The 15,419-nt window shown below is 39.8% G+C and overlaps 1 long non-coding RNA gene across 1 annotated transcript; it reads right to left on the reverse strand.

Annotated features, from left to right (window-relative positions):
• Positions 1-5,685: 5,685 nt before the first annotated feature.
• LOC116582002 lies at positions 5,686-12,306 on the reverse strand. Its single transcript, XR_004282339.1, has 3 exons — positions 12,207-12,306; positions 6,771-6,961; positions 5,686-6,431 (listed from the first exon to the last, which is right to left on the reverse strand). It is a non-coding gene; the product is annotated as an uncharacterized LOC116582002 (long non-coding RNA).
• Between the last annotated feature and the right edge of the window lie 3,113 nt (positions 12,307-15,419).

Raw genomic sequence — 15,419 nt, forward strand, 5'->3', positions numbered from 1 at the left:
TTAATTTGGGCTCTCTTTAATAATGACAAATTTGAAGCAATTTTGCTAATGACATGGGAAAATGCTAAAATAATGTTATACCAAAAAAAAAAAAAAGATACTCAAAATTGCATATATAGTTTGATCTCACTTGGGTAAAAAAATTACGTAGAAGAAAACTTGAGAGATATATATTAAAATCTTAAAATGAGGAACTTTGGATCACAGAATTGTGCGTGTGTGTATATATACACACACACAATATAAGCCTATATTGTTTTTATAATTAAAGTTCAGAAAGAAAGAGATGAGAGGCTTTGGGCATTCTGGTAGCAGGGAAAATATGAAGTGTAATAACATAGACTTGTTATGATAAGAGTGAGAAAGAGAAGGCAGTTTTTCTGCAATTAAATTCTATGAGAATTTTCTTATATGGAATTTCATAAGAGGGAAATAAATATCATTCTGGTGCCTCCTCATGTACAGAATTTATAGTTATATTAGAATAGTAGTAGAATATAGTAGAATAATTCATAGGATTAGGAGAATTAGAAAAAGAGCAATTTATGTTATTGTTTCTTGAAATGGCCTTTCATAAAAACCAAGGGCATAACATTAAAAGCAAAGTCAGTGAAGGTTAACTCTGGAAGGAACCACACTGCAATAAATAGGTAGATTTTGAGTGGCTAACCTAGTCCAAGAATAGATCCTAGGGAATAATTTAGTTAACCAAGGTCACAGAATATGTTAATGAGAGAGCCAGAATTAGACCTTATGACTTGATTTTTCAGTCTGACAATGCTACCCTTCCCTTGCTTGGCCCCCAAAAAGAAATGTGGAGACTAGTTCTGTGATCACCATCTATCATTAACTTGAACCCCTTACCCCAAAGGGTATACTTACTCAACCTTCCTCCCCTTACATTAAGCTACTTTCAATTTCAAATCCTATCTTTGAATGAATGTGTTTGTGTGTACGTGTGTGTGTACTCATATGTGTATTTGCATACGTGAGTGTCTGAAGTTGACAAAGGCCTGAGAAGATGAAGACATATCGTACACCCAGATTTTAGCCACAACAGACCAAATACTTGCACTTCAATGATTAATGGAGCAAAATTAAGGTATAACTGATGGGAAATTTATAAGATCCTTTTAATATAATTAAAAATAATGTCTCTATTGGCTCTTAACTCTTCTCCAAGTGTAGTATTGGCTTCTTTCCAAAACTAATACATTTTATCCAGCAATCGGAGAGCACATTTCAGGAAAAAAATTTCCATCTTTGAATTCATGCTTGACTGACCAAAGTGTAGTTTGTGAAATGTAATATTAGATTACTATATTGGTAAAGAATTACCAGGTTGCTGCTAGTGATATTTTCAGGAAATCCTGGACTGGTTTTTAAGAGCAAGAAGAGACATACAGGCTCATCTAAATCTCTTTCATTTTACAGATGAGGAAACTGAGTAGTAACCACGAATCTGTGATTTTCCTTTTTTTTCTTACTACTTTCATTTGAAAAATAATTTTGAACATCCTTTATGTGTCAGATCATGCAGTAGCTCCTAAAGAATTAAAAATAAAAAATCTTGATTCATAACCTTACGAAATAACATACTAGAGAAGGTGCCTGCATTAATTAACATCAATCGATCGGAGCTTATGTTATATTGTATTATGGTTATGTTCCTAGAGTTACAAAGATAAGGGAATAGTGCAGTTTGCCTGGGTTGGTCAGGAAAGCTTCTCTAGAGTGGGTCATGTTTTGTCTGGGCCGTGAAAAAGGAGCAGAGATACATCAGCTTCAGAAACAGGGGAAGAGAATTCAAGGTAGAGGGAAATGGGAGGCACAGGATAGAAGCATACAGGCTTGTGTTTGTTTGGAGGATACTAAGGACTGGCTTAAATTTTAGGGAGTGATTGAAGGTAAGACTGCATAGGTAGGTTCTGATGTAGCTGGGGAAGGCTTCTACAGCCAGCTCACTTGTATAAACTTTATTCTACAGGTAATGGGAAACTATTGCATAATGCTAAACAGGGAAATGACATTTTACACTTTCATGTGGGTCTGTGTTTGAGAGAAATATCTGGTCCCACTGAGGAGGTTGGCCTGGAAGGAGACAAGTTCAGATGAAAATGGTGAAGTAATGGACAAGACCAATCAGAGTATGCCTTGCAAAAAAGGAGGGAATATTTATGAGGTTAGAATCAGCAGGACGTTATGGCTGTGAGGGGTAAGAGATAGGGAGCAGCCAAGGGGAAAATGAAGTTTCTGGATTTGAAGAAAAGTCATGGTGATGCCATATAACTAGGCTATGAAACATATGAAAAATGCGGCAGGACCAAAATTTGTATGTCATTTTAGAAATATTCAGCTTACCCATGATGGAACATTTAAAGGAAAGATAGATAGACAGGAAATCACTGAAAATTATATCTTAAACTCAGAAGAAAAATTCTGGACTGGTATAACTGATTTTGGAGTTGTTAAAGTAGGTAAAAATTGAAGCAAGAGAGGAGACTAGAGATGGAGAGAGGTCTAATAACAGAATGCTGGGACTCACTCTATTTAAGGGGTGGTTGGGAGAGAGGAACTAGTATAAGACATGGTCAGAAATAATTATTTGTGTGGTAAGAGGAGAAAGAGCACAGCGTTGTGGAAATCGTGTAGGTTTCAGCTGCAATTAACAGTCAAACTCAGAATGATTATAATAACAGAGTGATTTATCTGCTCATATAACAACAACAAAATTAACAATAAAACCTCTAGAGGTAACCAGAGCAGACAGAGAGCAGACGTCTTAATCACAAATCCAGCTGTATTTCTTTTGGAGTCTCTCAGAAATGCCCTTCTCTGGATGTTGGGTTCATCCCTAGACTGCTGGGAAGATGGCCGGGGCAGTTCTGGACTTCCCATCCACATACAACGAAGGCCCTTCTTCCAGTGGTTTTTATCTTAAAAGTGAGGAAATGCCTCCCCCACCCCCACTCCTATCAGTCTTGCTCTTGCAATTTATTGGCATGACAAACCTGTTCTCGAACCAATCCCTCTGAACAGTACAATTCCATATGCTGGTTGCATTAGGCTTGGGTTTCTGAAGTGGTCACTAGTATAAGAAGTAGAGATTGGAGACTCACTGATCCCTTTTTTGTCTCAAAAAGTACAAGGTTGTTAACCAAAGAGGGTGAGGCAGAATGGGTACTAGGTATGGGGGAATATCTGTTAGGAAAGTGAAGAAGAGAGGATAGAGTTTCAGAATGAAGGGGTAGTCATTCCTATACAAAGCTGAGGATCAAGTAGAGTAGCTACTATAGGATTAAGTCTGTCAATTCATGGTCATTGGTGACCTCTGGGTGAGATCTTTCTGAGAAGTGCCGGGGCTGCTCTTGGAGAATCCTCTTTGAAGGAGAAATGCCAATACTAAATCAATTGCAATTCAACGAAGCATATAAATTCCTTTGAAAATATTATTTTATTGCATTGACAAATTTACATCACTCACTCCTTCCTGGGTCAAAAGGAAGAAATTAATCCTATCATGTGGAAGGACAGCAACATGTCTGTGAACAAAAGGAAGAAGATCCAAACAAAGAGAGAGTGACAAATGTCTATGGGCCTGATGAAAGATGGCCACTAAAAATGTTGAGAGATGAGCTTTGCAACAACATTTCACTGGAATCAGAATCATGCCATATCTTCCATATGTTTGGTTGAGTTGGTTTTTTTGATGCAAGTAAAAAAAAATGGATACGTTTCATTTACAAGGTCAGCCTTAGCAATATTATATGTGCTTCGTAATTGCACTGTAATTACATTAAGAGGCAGAGGCAATTTTCTTCGAGTGTGGCCAACCACTCAGAAGATTGGTATAGGAAAGCAATAGGGCTCAATTAGTCAATGTCAAACCATAGAGTTTTCAGATTTCTAATGCTCAAGGGACACAATAAGTTTTTAAACTCTAAAGTCACCAAGAATTTAATATTATTAATTCTGTGATGCTAATATTAATAATATTGAATTTATCCTCATGTGGCTCAGAGAGGTGTTATTTTTCAGGGAAAGTAATTCTAGTAATGGTCCCCCTTCATTTTCATAACACTTCTCACAATTCATTCTTCCCAAGTCACGGTCAGCCTGTGAATTAAGAATAGATCATGTTATCTTTATTTCCAAATATGAAAACAGAGTCCTGGGAGAGTTGCTTAGTGATTAGCTGAAAGTTACCACTAATCTTGAATGGTGACTTAGCGTCTGGTTTGCAGCCATTCCACAGTGAATGGAGACCAATCAAGAAATGCAGAGGGGGACTTGAGGGAAGATGTGAGGACCATGATGACACTGGGAGAGGTGACTATCCCTCTGATTGGACCAAGCGGACTGGACAAGGTAAACAGCCAGACTAATGATTGACCTTGGCTCAGGCCAAGGATGAAAACGTACAGGAAGTTCATTTTATAGAGAGTTACATTTGGAAATAACTTTAAAAGGCATTCTAATATGCCCTCTTTTTAAATTTATTTATTTATTTATTTATTTATTTATTTATTTACTTTTAACTGCAAGGATGCCATGGCCTAGAGAATTCTGAGCTGGGTAACAGACAAATTCTTCCCCTCTAGCCCTGTGACTCCTAGCCTCCTACTCCCTCCACTTCTCTAAGTCACAGGTTGAGTCCTCAAGAGAAGGAGCATGAACCTGGTGGAGAAGCAAGTACAGAGAGACAGGTGATGTGGTTCAGAGGCTCCTCACCTGGCAAAATTCAGAGACTAGGGAAGTGTCATTTCCTTAGTTCCAAGGGAACAATTGGTCTAGTCAAGTACTATGTGAGGGGTTCTGAAAGGAGGTATAAGAGATTCAAAGCCAGAAGGAGGAGCACTCCAAGTGTTACCTGCTACAGACATGTCCTGATGAATTATGAAGCTGGCATTGGGACAGACCCTACATTCTCTGCAAAAGATGCTGAAATATATAGAAATTTTCTGTAGTGTTGGTATAATTTGTCTTGATTCTGGGAGAGGAAGTTGAATTTTGAAAATTGCATATACTTTTGGGGGTTGAGGGTAGAGCAGGGAATGCAACTTCAGTCTGATTTATTTCCTTTAGAGCAAGAAACAAATAGCCTTGTTTATTATTAGTCATAGTTATTACACTATTCATAATCTGTTTTCCCATAAGTAGAGTACTGCAATGATGAACGACAACATATATATAGAACAAAATGAATTTATTGCGGGATGCATTTCCAGGGACATAACGAGAAATTAGGTCTGCACTATGTTCAAGCTGTGCTGGGTAACTGTCGTTTTGCCCAAGAGCTCACCTTGGATAAGGTGAGGAAGGAAGGATAAGATGAGAAGACACATTTCTAACTGGTGTTCGATTGCGAGCTCCCCTCTCTGAAGACAGGGTCATGTCTTCGTCATTTTTTTTTTTTTTAAATTACACAGAGTCTTTTTTTTTTTTTTTAAAGATTTTATTTATTTATTTGACAGAGAGAGATCACAAGCAGGCAGAGAGGCAGGCAGAGAGAGAGGAGGAAGCAGGCTCCCTGCTGAGCAGAGAGCCCGATGCGGGACTCGATCCCAGGACCCTGAGATCATGACCTGAGCCGGAGGCAGCGGCTTAACCCACTGAGCCACCCAGGCGCCCTAAATTACACAGAGTCTTATTCATAGTATATAAAGAAATAAATGTAGAATTAATTTAGTAGAATATATTGAAATGAAGTGACTTTTTTATTATGATTTTCCCTCCATTACAATGATTAACATATACTGAGTGCTTACTGTGTTAGAAACTGTTCTAAATGCTTTACATGTTTTGATTCACTCAGTCCTCATAACAACCCTGTAAAGTAAATATTATTATCACTTCCTCTGTGTAATATAAGGAAAACTAGGCACAAAGAGATTGTGCAATTTGCAAGATTAAATAACACAGCTAAATAAATTAGATCTGGGATTTAATCCCGGACTTGCTGACTATAGATGCTGCTTTCTTAATCACTACACTCTCCCGGTATGTGTGTATGTGTGTGTGTGTGTGTGTGTGTGTGCGCGCGCGCACACGGTAAGAGAATATTTGCCTCCAAATTGCTAATGATTTATACCACTATAACTTATTTTATGATCTTCCCTTTTCTCATTGAATTATGTTGCAAATATTAAAGTCTTGCTTTTATGTTTTATTCAATTGATGTCTATGTATTCTTGTGTCAGTACCATGCCATAACTCCACAACATCTTTGAATATCTGTTTAGCCTATCCCTTCCCATTTTTCTTACTTTTTGAAATTGTTGTTATCTCTCCACATTACTTGATCTTTCCTTTTTTTGGTTTTCAATGTGTTTTCCTGACTTAGGAAAAATTTTTCGTCCTCCAGACTAAGGAGATGTTAGGCCAGGAGCATTCCTTTCGAATGATGCAGGAAACAGAGCTCAAAATGGACTCTGAAGCAGATAAAAAAAATAACCTTAGGATAGGGGTAAAGACAAAGTGTTGGGTACATGTGATGAGCTGTGTCTTATTATTCCAGCTGTGTCCTTTGTGTATGTGTGTGTGTGTCCATTTACAAACTTTTTTTTTTTTTTCTGGGCTTCAGTTGACATCTTTTCTGGATCGAGGAAGGGCAGAGGATTTGGGAAAGCAATTATTTTAGTTCACAAAACAGCAAATCTGGGTGAAGGGGACCTGATTTTCCTCTAGGCCAATGTATCCTTGAAAAGATGGTTGCAAATATGAAGAAGCCAGTGGAATGGTAGAAAAATGATTTAGAGGGCTTCAATTACCTTTCTTATGGGATAAGGCTTGGTGAATCTTCTGCATTTTGGGGACTGCTGCAATTTGGGGTGGGAAAGGAGCTCCCCATCTGCATAGTTGGGAATGCAGGACCCGTGGAGAGCAGATGGCAGGACCTCAAGATGGTGCCTCTGAGGCTTCACTGCTTGGACAGGAGCTACCAGCTCAGCTGCTCACAGAGCTATGATAGGAGATGAAAACATTTATCAGATAAGGATCTGAGATTTTAGAGTGGTTTGTTACAGCATCTAGTTTTACTGACACTGACTTACTCTAGACTAAAGGTGGGCGGTTTTGGGGCTGGGGTGGGGTGGAAGGCCATGTCATAAATATCTTAGGTTTTATAGGCCACATGCAGTCTCTTTTGCAAATTCTCAGCTCCGGTACTGTAGTAGGAAAATGGCCTTAGGTCATACGTGAGTGAATAGGAGGCATGGCTGGGTTCCAATAAAACTTTATTTATAAAAATAGGGCTGGATTGATTTGGCCTACAGACAAGTATGCTGACCCCTGTACTAGACTAAAGGACTAGGAGAGCATGCTGCCTAGTCTTTCTCCATCTTTGGATGAGATGGATGAGTCACTCCCAGACTTAGCCCACCTTTTTGCCTGGCTGAACTGTGACTTGCTCTTTGCACCTCAACTATAACTTCAGTTCTATACAAAGAGGTTTCCTATCAACCCCCCCACCCCCAACCTTTCTCTGCCTCCCCCTATCAACCAGGTCAGGACTCACATCAGATATTCCTACAGGAGCCACCTACACTTCCTTTCTCATAATTAGCCTCCTAATTATAATTTGTTCTATGTTTTTCTTCCTCACGATGCTGATCCTTTCATAAGAAATAGAAGTTATGTCTACTTCATTCACGGTTTTATCTCTAGAACCTAGCACAGGGCCTGGCACAGAGTAGATGCTATAAATACATATTGATTCAATGGGTAACTATGAGGCATATATTATCAACCACTGCCTTGAATATATAGAATCTGTGGAAACTCATCCTCCTTCCTCTTCCCTCTCCTCTTCCTCCCTGTCCTTCAGTCCTTGAGCTCAATATAGCCAAAAAGGAAACCAAACCCACAATTATGGTATTATTGTCACCACTCTTGAATGGAGAAAACACCACAGAGAAATATATCCTCAGGCATATTTCTTTGGTGTAAATACTGACCTTGTCTTCACCTCAGTCAATATTTCTTCTTCAAGACCATAAATCATGGGATGTCTCCTCATAAAAGCCAATCTGTGTCACAGCTCTGAAAACTAATTCCATCTTGAGCCCCATAAATGAGGAGAGGCTATTTCTGAAGTTCTGTCATCATATTGCTCTAACACCTATAAATCTGAAAAGCTTTCCAATTTTCCTCAATATTGTGCATGTTAGGATAGTGGACCACTCCAAATGGTCAAATACAGCTCTGCCATATACAAATAGAGAGGTAGGGGAAAATGTATTCTATTTTCAGGATGAAGAACGCATATGAGAAATAATGGTCATTTAGAATAGTGTAAGAACAGAGAGATCCATAGACTGTCCCAGAGCAGCTGACATAGACAGTCCATGAAGATGAACTCGTAGTTCTGTTAAGGTTTGGTTTCATCTGATAAAATGTGCGGGCTGGAGAACTCAAATACTGTCATGGGCGAATTCACAGTGCAGCTAAAATTACTGAGGCTCCCAGCTGAGGGGTGAGTGGTGCTTTTGAGTTCCTCTTGCATTTCCCAGTGGTGTCTGAACCTCCGGCAGGAGTGACAAGTTGCCCATCTGGGGGAAGTCCAAAGGCATTTGACTCACAGCAGCAGCAGCTTGCCTCTTCCCTTGTTGTGTGGTCACGGAGAGTCAGTAGGAGTTTGTGCAGTTGGATAGAGAAGGGGTCGGGTGTCAATTCCGAAGGGACCGCAAAAAAAAAAACCTTCCTCTTTTTAACCATTTATATCCTACAGTCTAAGATATAGCCTAAGAAGTACCTTAAACACAATACATTTTGGGGACTAAAAGTAAATTATTAATATATTTGTAGAGGAAAGCCTCACAGATCCTAGATTGAGAGTTCACAAAAGAATAGTCTGCTGCAATTCATTTTCAGAAATGGATCAGCACCCCAAATCTGGTTTCTTTCTTTCTTTTTTTTTTATTATCCAAATCTCGTTTCTTGATAGCAGCTGGAATCTCCATCTCTGATAAGGAAGGGAAAAGCTGAAGTGCACCGTCATTCTGTCCCTCAAACACAACTCACTGTACTGTGCCATAAATGCCTGCAGAATTTACAAAAGAATGATGTGATTGACTAGATGGGTGGAGGAATGAATGAAAGGAAGGAAGGAAGGAAGGAAGCTATCAAAGAGAACAAAGTTAACATTTGGCCCTAAGTCCATCCATTTTCTCTCTTTCCGATACTCTTTCTCACTTCCACAATGATCATTGGTTGAGGGGCTTTATAATAACAACACAACAGCTAATCCATATGAACCACTTTTACAGACCTTATTTTCTGTAATCTAGAGCATTCTGCCTCACTTTTCTGGGTGCATTCATTTGCTTGTGTTGACCCAGATGTCAATTAACAAGTAATCTCCATTTTCGGCTTCATGCGAGCAGGGCACCTGTGAGATGCATGTTCTGCTCAGCACTCAGCAGACGGGACACGTTGTCATTCTCAACATAGAAAACTGAGTGAAGAAACCTCAGTCAGTTTCATTTAAAATGCAAGACTTCAGATCTGAGGGAATTCAGTGTGATCATTAGGATAAGGAAACACATCAGGCATTCAATATATATGCTGAGCCAAATGTAATAAAGGAAGAAAGAAACTTTTTTTCTTCACTGTGTCATTTTGTTTTGCAACTCTAAGCGTTACTGCATGCTATAATTCTCCTGAATGATGCTTAATTCTTTAGCTAAAATGCTGTATAAGACATATTTCAAGCTAATTATTGGGCATTATAAGATTTTATTCTGTTCTCTAATAGCTTTGCAACATACTTTTTCATGAGAGCATCAGTGATTTCCAAAGATTAAAAAAATGATTAAAGACAAATAACGATTATCTGGCTGGGTTGCCCGAGCTCACTGCTGCATAGGGCTGAGCCTCTGCTTTGGGAAAGTCATTTTAATGCCCTGCTGCCCAGGCACTGGATTGTCTTGCTAATTAAACAGCCACATTATTTTCTTTCTTGTTTGCTTTTCTAAAACAAAGTTTATTATTTTTCTATTATGGCAAATTTAGAGCAGCAAATGTAAGAACCCAAATCACTCTTCTCTCTCCCCTCCCCGTCCCTCATTTATCCGCCTGTAAATCTTTATTGAGCACTGATTATGTGTCAGGCACTGTTCTAGGCACTGATACTGTCATGACTTTCTAAATACCCATTTCAACTGAGATTAAGATCTGTGAAGTAAAATGTCCTGTAATGAAAGTGTAGCTAGTGAGGTTTGTCTTTAGTCCCCTGTCCCTTTATCTCTGCCTCAGTAATGGAACATTACTTCCTTCACTGCCTTCCCGAAATTCCCTTCCCAGTACATTAGGACTCTGGGGTCTTTGGTTTTCCTTATGCTGACATAAAACTTGCTTTCAAGAATGGTGCTGATAAGACTTCATGACTAAGAAGCTAAAAAAGAATTCATGACTCCTGGTAGCTTATAGCAGTCTGGGCTTTCTGGACTTCTTGGGTGCAATAAAGAGAGTTTTAAAACCAAAAGATGAAAGAGAGTATATGTTTACCTATGATAATGCTGTAGGAGCTAGACAGAACAGAAGCTTTACTTGGAATTTCTATTAGTCTTTGATGTATCAGAAGAGGAGAAAATATCACTCAAGTATAGCTTGATAAACAAAATCTTTGACAATAGTGTAACTAAGTGGTAAAAATAAAAGCTCATCCTCTTTACTGGTATAATGTTCAGGGCAGAACTGAAGGCGGGTGTGGGCTAAGCCTGGTAGGCAGATTCCTACCCTGGCCTTGCCTAAATATTTCATGTTTTCCATTGTAGTAGAAAGAGAAGGGGAGCAAGTGGTGTGTGGAAAGGGGAAATGCTGGTACTCTGCTTTCCTGGACACTGTGTCTGGTCCTCTGAGGACATGGAAACTGGCCCAACTTGCTTAATGGATATCATCTCATTTTGCTAAAGCCAGCCTGAAAGGATGCCTGTTACAGAGCTCAAGAGCCTTCTTTGGGTATTGGAGTCTTGAGCAGCTCAGAGATCAAAGAGAAGAGCCCTTCCTCCAGATTTTGAATATCAAGATTTTTCTCTAAAGAGATTTTTCTTCTGTGATTCTCTGGGCTGCTGTTAATTTGCAACTCAACTGAGTGGGTTAAAAATGTCTTTTGATCACATACCAACATGTGGTCATCAGAACACTGGTGACATTCAACCACAAAAGAAAACCGGGGCGGGGGGATCTCAAAGTGACCTTGATGACAAAAGGGACTTCCGCAGTGAACCATGTATCTCAGGCAAGGGTGTCACACAATGAGCAGACTGTGACCAGCTGACATTTCATCAGTGAGTCGCTGCTCAAGTATTTGGAGGGGATGCATTGATCCCACTCTCCTGGAAACCCCCAAAAGTTCTCATAAAATGCCTGCTTTCATTTAGCTGTTGTTAAAACAACTAAAATTCCCTTCTCATAATTGTTGGGCCATCTCAACAATGTAGTCCTTTCTTTGCAGCTTGCAACTCAAACAAATATTGTTTCATTTATTTCTTGCGGGTTCCCCAGCCTCATAGCAATGTAAATAACTTTTCATGTTGAAAGGCATTTTCCAGGACTCCCTGAGGGTGGCAGTGTTGTTCACACGTCAGTGACTGGTACAAGAAATTAGGCACCTGTTAGGGAAATGATTTAAGGAGCAAGGATTTACACTATCAAAATGAGCGAAGTATATAATGAGAAATGAGGATTCCTTTAGGCCTGCAGTATAACTGTTGCTCCCAAAGCCATTCATCCCAACGTGTATATGAAGTGCAAAAATAAAAGATGAAACCTAAAATGCTCATGTCAACAGAAATAGATGAATAAAAGTGGCAGTGCAAATACGATTTAAAATAGGCTCAATTCCAGATAATTACTTAATACAAGCTTACTACCCACAATGCCTTAGGGTCTCTGAGTTATCCACAGACAGCTGGCTGGGCAGATTTAGATGATGTCAATTCACCAGGAATTTTCCAGGAGGAGACAGGCTGCTATTGCTCTCATCCAACTTAACTCTCCAAGAATTTGCAATTCTTATTAGTAAACACCCTATTGTCCTTTGAGTTAAGTTATTTGAAGGTCATGTAGCAAGACTGCTCTACCAAGGTATTTCACACTTATGCTTACATGAGAAAAGCTTCTCAGAATAATCCACAGTGGAATTGAGCAAGTAGAATTGAGAGAAACTCATTGGTAATTTTAAATGAGGAAAAAAAAATCATTACCCGTAGTATCGATTGGAAAGGGGACGTCCATTTCTAGGCACAGTCAAATCAATCACTTCCTGTAATCACTATTCCTGTGTTGGTGTTTGGCATACCTGGTGATGATGTCATAGTGTCACCTAGGAGCTTGGTAAATAATTGATGTCATACCCTCAGTAGAAATGTCTTTTTTTTCTCTTGAGATTTATTTATTCACTTTTTAGAGAGAGAGGGAGAGAGAGCAGGGGCAGGAGTGCATGTGAGTGGGGGAGGGGCAGAAGGAAAAGGAAAAAGAGAATCCTCAAGCAGACTCCCCGCTGAATGCTGAGCCCCACTCGGGGCTCCATCCCAGGACCGTGAGATCATGACCTGAGCCAAAATCAAGAGTCTGACTCTCAACTGACTGAGCCACCTCGGCGCCCCTCTGAGTGGAAATTTCAAAGGGATACATCAAGTAGCTGAACGGGCAAAGCCACCATTGAGTTTCCACAAACAAGTCAGGGATGTAAGGAAAGCCCCTAGAGAGGGAAAGCTGGGAATATCTAGGTCTTCCCAGAAGACTTCAGATTGAGACTTCCCCGATTTCTAGTTAAGTCACTTCTACCTCTTACAGCCTATGGTTACCGGGGTTTTCCAGTTTTTAGGATTCTCAGAGAGGAGGCACAGATAACTGTATTTGTATTTAAGTGAGGAGAATGAGGCAGTGTAACTTTCCCACTCTGCTTCGCTTCATATAACAGTGAGTTGCCTGACAGTGTGCCACACGTCAGTGTGCGTCATTTACAGAGTCCCTTATGAGCTTTCCTGCCTGGGGGCTGTTAGTAATAATTCAGGAAAAGTCTCTGTAAAGAGGTGCCATTTATAGAAAAAATTCGAGTTAATAAGTACTATATTTACTGAATGGTTATTAAATTCCAGATATTCTTATTGGTGCTTTACATTTACTACCTCCCCTAACCTTCCCAACATCCTGTGGGGAAGGTACTGACATTATTTATTTGTCAGGAGATGAGGTGGAGGCTCAATGGAGTTCAGCATGACCAAAGCCATTACTAGTGAGGCGCCGAGCTAGGATTCAAACTCTATGCTTCCTTCTCAGAGGACAGAGCAGATAAATTTGTGAACCCATTGAATGGGCTTGTGCATTTATTAAATGTTCTTTAACATGAGTTTAGTTTGGCAGAGGGTGGTTGGTCAGCTTGGTTATATGTTGATTGTCAAGACCTCAGATAAAATCCTTTACTTGAGGCCCCCCATTTTGAATTCGCATCCCACTGACTGAAAGTGATCAGGTAGTAGCAGTGTGATGGCTTGGCACTAACCCAGATTTTGCAGGGACAAGGAATAGTACTTATTTTACTTTAGAGAACAATGTAGGAAGGCCTCCACTGAGAGACGACCAGTTGGTTTAATGGCGGCCAACCCAACGGCCCAACTCTCCAACAATGAATCCAAAGCTTTCTTGCTAAGTAGCCACAGCTGCTGCTTCTGCCATTACTGGAGCCCCTACACTCCCCAACAGAGTTCCCTTTACCAGATTTCTGCTTTCTTCCCATAAATGAGACCTGGAAGATTTGCATGTGCCCAACCGTAGTCCACATAGTTGGATGCCTTATTACTCGAAGGAGAGGAATAAGGAAATATGTGCCAGCCACCTGACATGTAAGCAAGAAAAGACTGCTTTACTCTTAAAGATATGCTTTCTGGCTTGGTTGACGTTAGGTACTAGCATGGCTCAGTAGTCAACTCCCCAAATGCTGTCTTCTCTGTGGGGTCCAATGATTATTTGCCCGCCATCTACCCTTCAAGGGCTAAGCCTGAAAACAATGTTGGTGCTATGCCAACAGAGATTCCAACTAGTTTCTTTAGATAGATTTAGTTATTTGGCAGTAACTGTGGAACTGGGGGAGTCTCACTCAAAATCATTCCGGTCTTCTGGACGAGGCATGAAATATGCAATTTTAAGCAAGCAGGGATGAGGAGCAGAGAGGAAGTCAGATTTTTGTAGGGCTTCTGATAGTAGGTATAATCTGCAACAGGGCTCTGCTACTACAACTATTTTTGGCATCACAAATATGCACAGGCTGTACCAAGGAGTTAATATTATAAGTATAATAATTTTAAAAAGACCTAAGTAGGTGTTTCTCAGCAGAGCACTTGCATTGGGAACACCTGGGAGATTTACTACAAATTCAAATCTCGGAGTGACACCTGTTGAATCAGAGCCCTAATCCCTTAGCATATAGGCAAAAATTAGGAAGCTGATTCACGATTTAAACGGAGCTATGGTTCTCAAAATGTAGTTCTCAGACTACTAGTATGAGCACCACCAGGGAACTTGTTAGGAATACAAATACCTCAGTCCCGCCTTAGACCTATGGATCAGAAATGGATTGGGCCCAGCATGCTGTGTTTTACAAGTCCTGCTGGTGATTCTGATACATGTAAAGTTTGGGAACCATGGGAAAAGAGAGTTCTCTATAGGCTTATAATGACACGAATTAGCTGTTGAATCAGAAGTATGTAGGGGTGGGGCTCTGAGATCTGTATTTTTATTTTGCCTCCCTGGTGATACTGCTCTACATTTGTTGGAGAGAAGTCCATTTAGAAGAACAAAAGTTTTCTTTTCTTTTTGTCTTTTGCCAAGGTATTTCCTGTTACCTCCAAGGCTAAGAACCAGACCATTCTTCTAGTTACAAAGCCCACCTACTTGGGCAAAGGGCAGGATAGAAACATGGTTGTGTATATATCCTTTATAAGTTTGGTGTAGACAGATGTAAATGTGGATGTGTATGTGAATATTCAAAATAACAATCAACTGTCCAAAAGACTGTTACTGTACTATGTCTAAAAATTAACCAATTTTTCCTTTGCTTTACTACATTGCTTGAAATTTTACCAATTAGAGATCTATTTAGGTTAATAAATATTTTAAAAATTCAGATATAAAAGATTTCACAAAAATAGAATGAACAATCCTAAAATTTGTATAGAACTGAAAAAGACCAGGCATCTGGGTGGCTCACTGGGTTAAGCCTCTACCTTCAGCTCAGGTTGTGATCTCAGGGTCCTGGGATCGAGCCCCGTGTTGGGTTCTCTGCTCAGTGGGGAGCCTGCTTCCCCCCTGCCACCGCCTGCCTCTCTGCCTACTTGTTGTCTCTGTCAAATAAATAAATAACATTAAATTAAAAAAAAGAACTGCAAAAGACCCTGAATAGACAAAACATTCTTGAG

Source organism: Mustela erminea, chromosome 21 (assembly GCF_009829155.1).
Source record: "Mustela erminea isolate mMusErm1 chromosome 21, mMusErm1.Pri, whole genome shotgun sequence".
NCBI classification, from domain to species: Eukaryota; Metazoa; Chordata; class Mammalia; order Carnivora; family Mustelidae; genus Mustela; species Mustela erminea.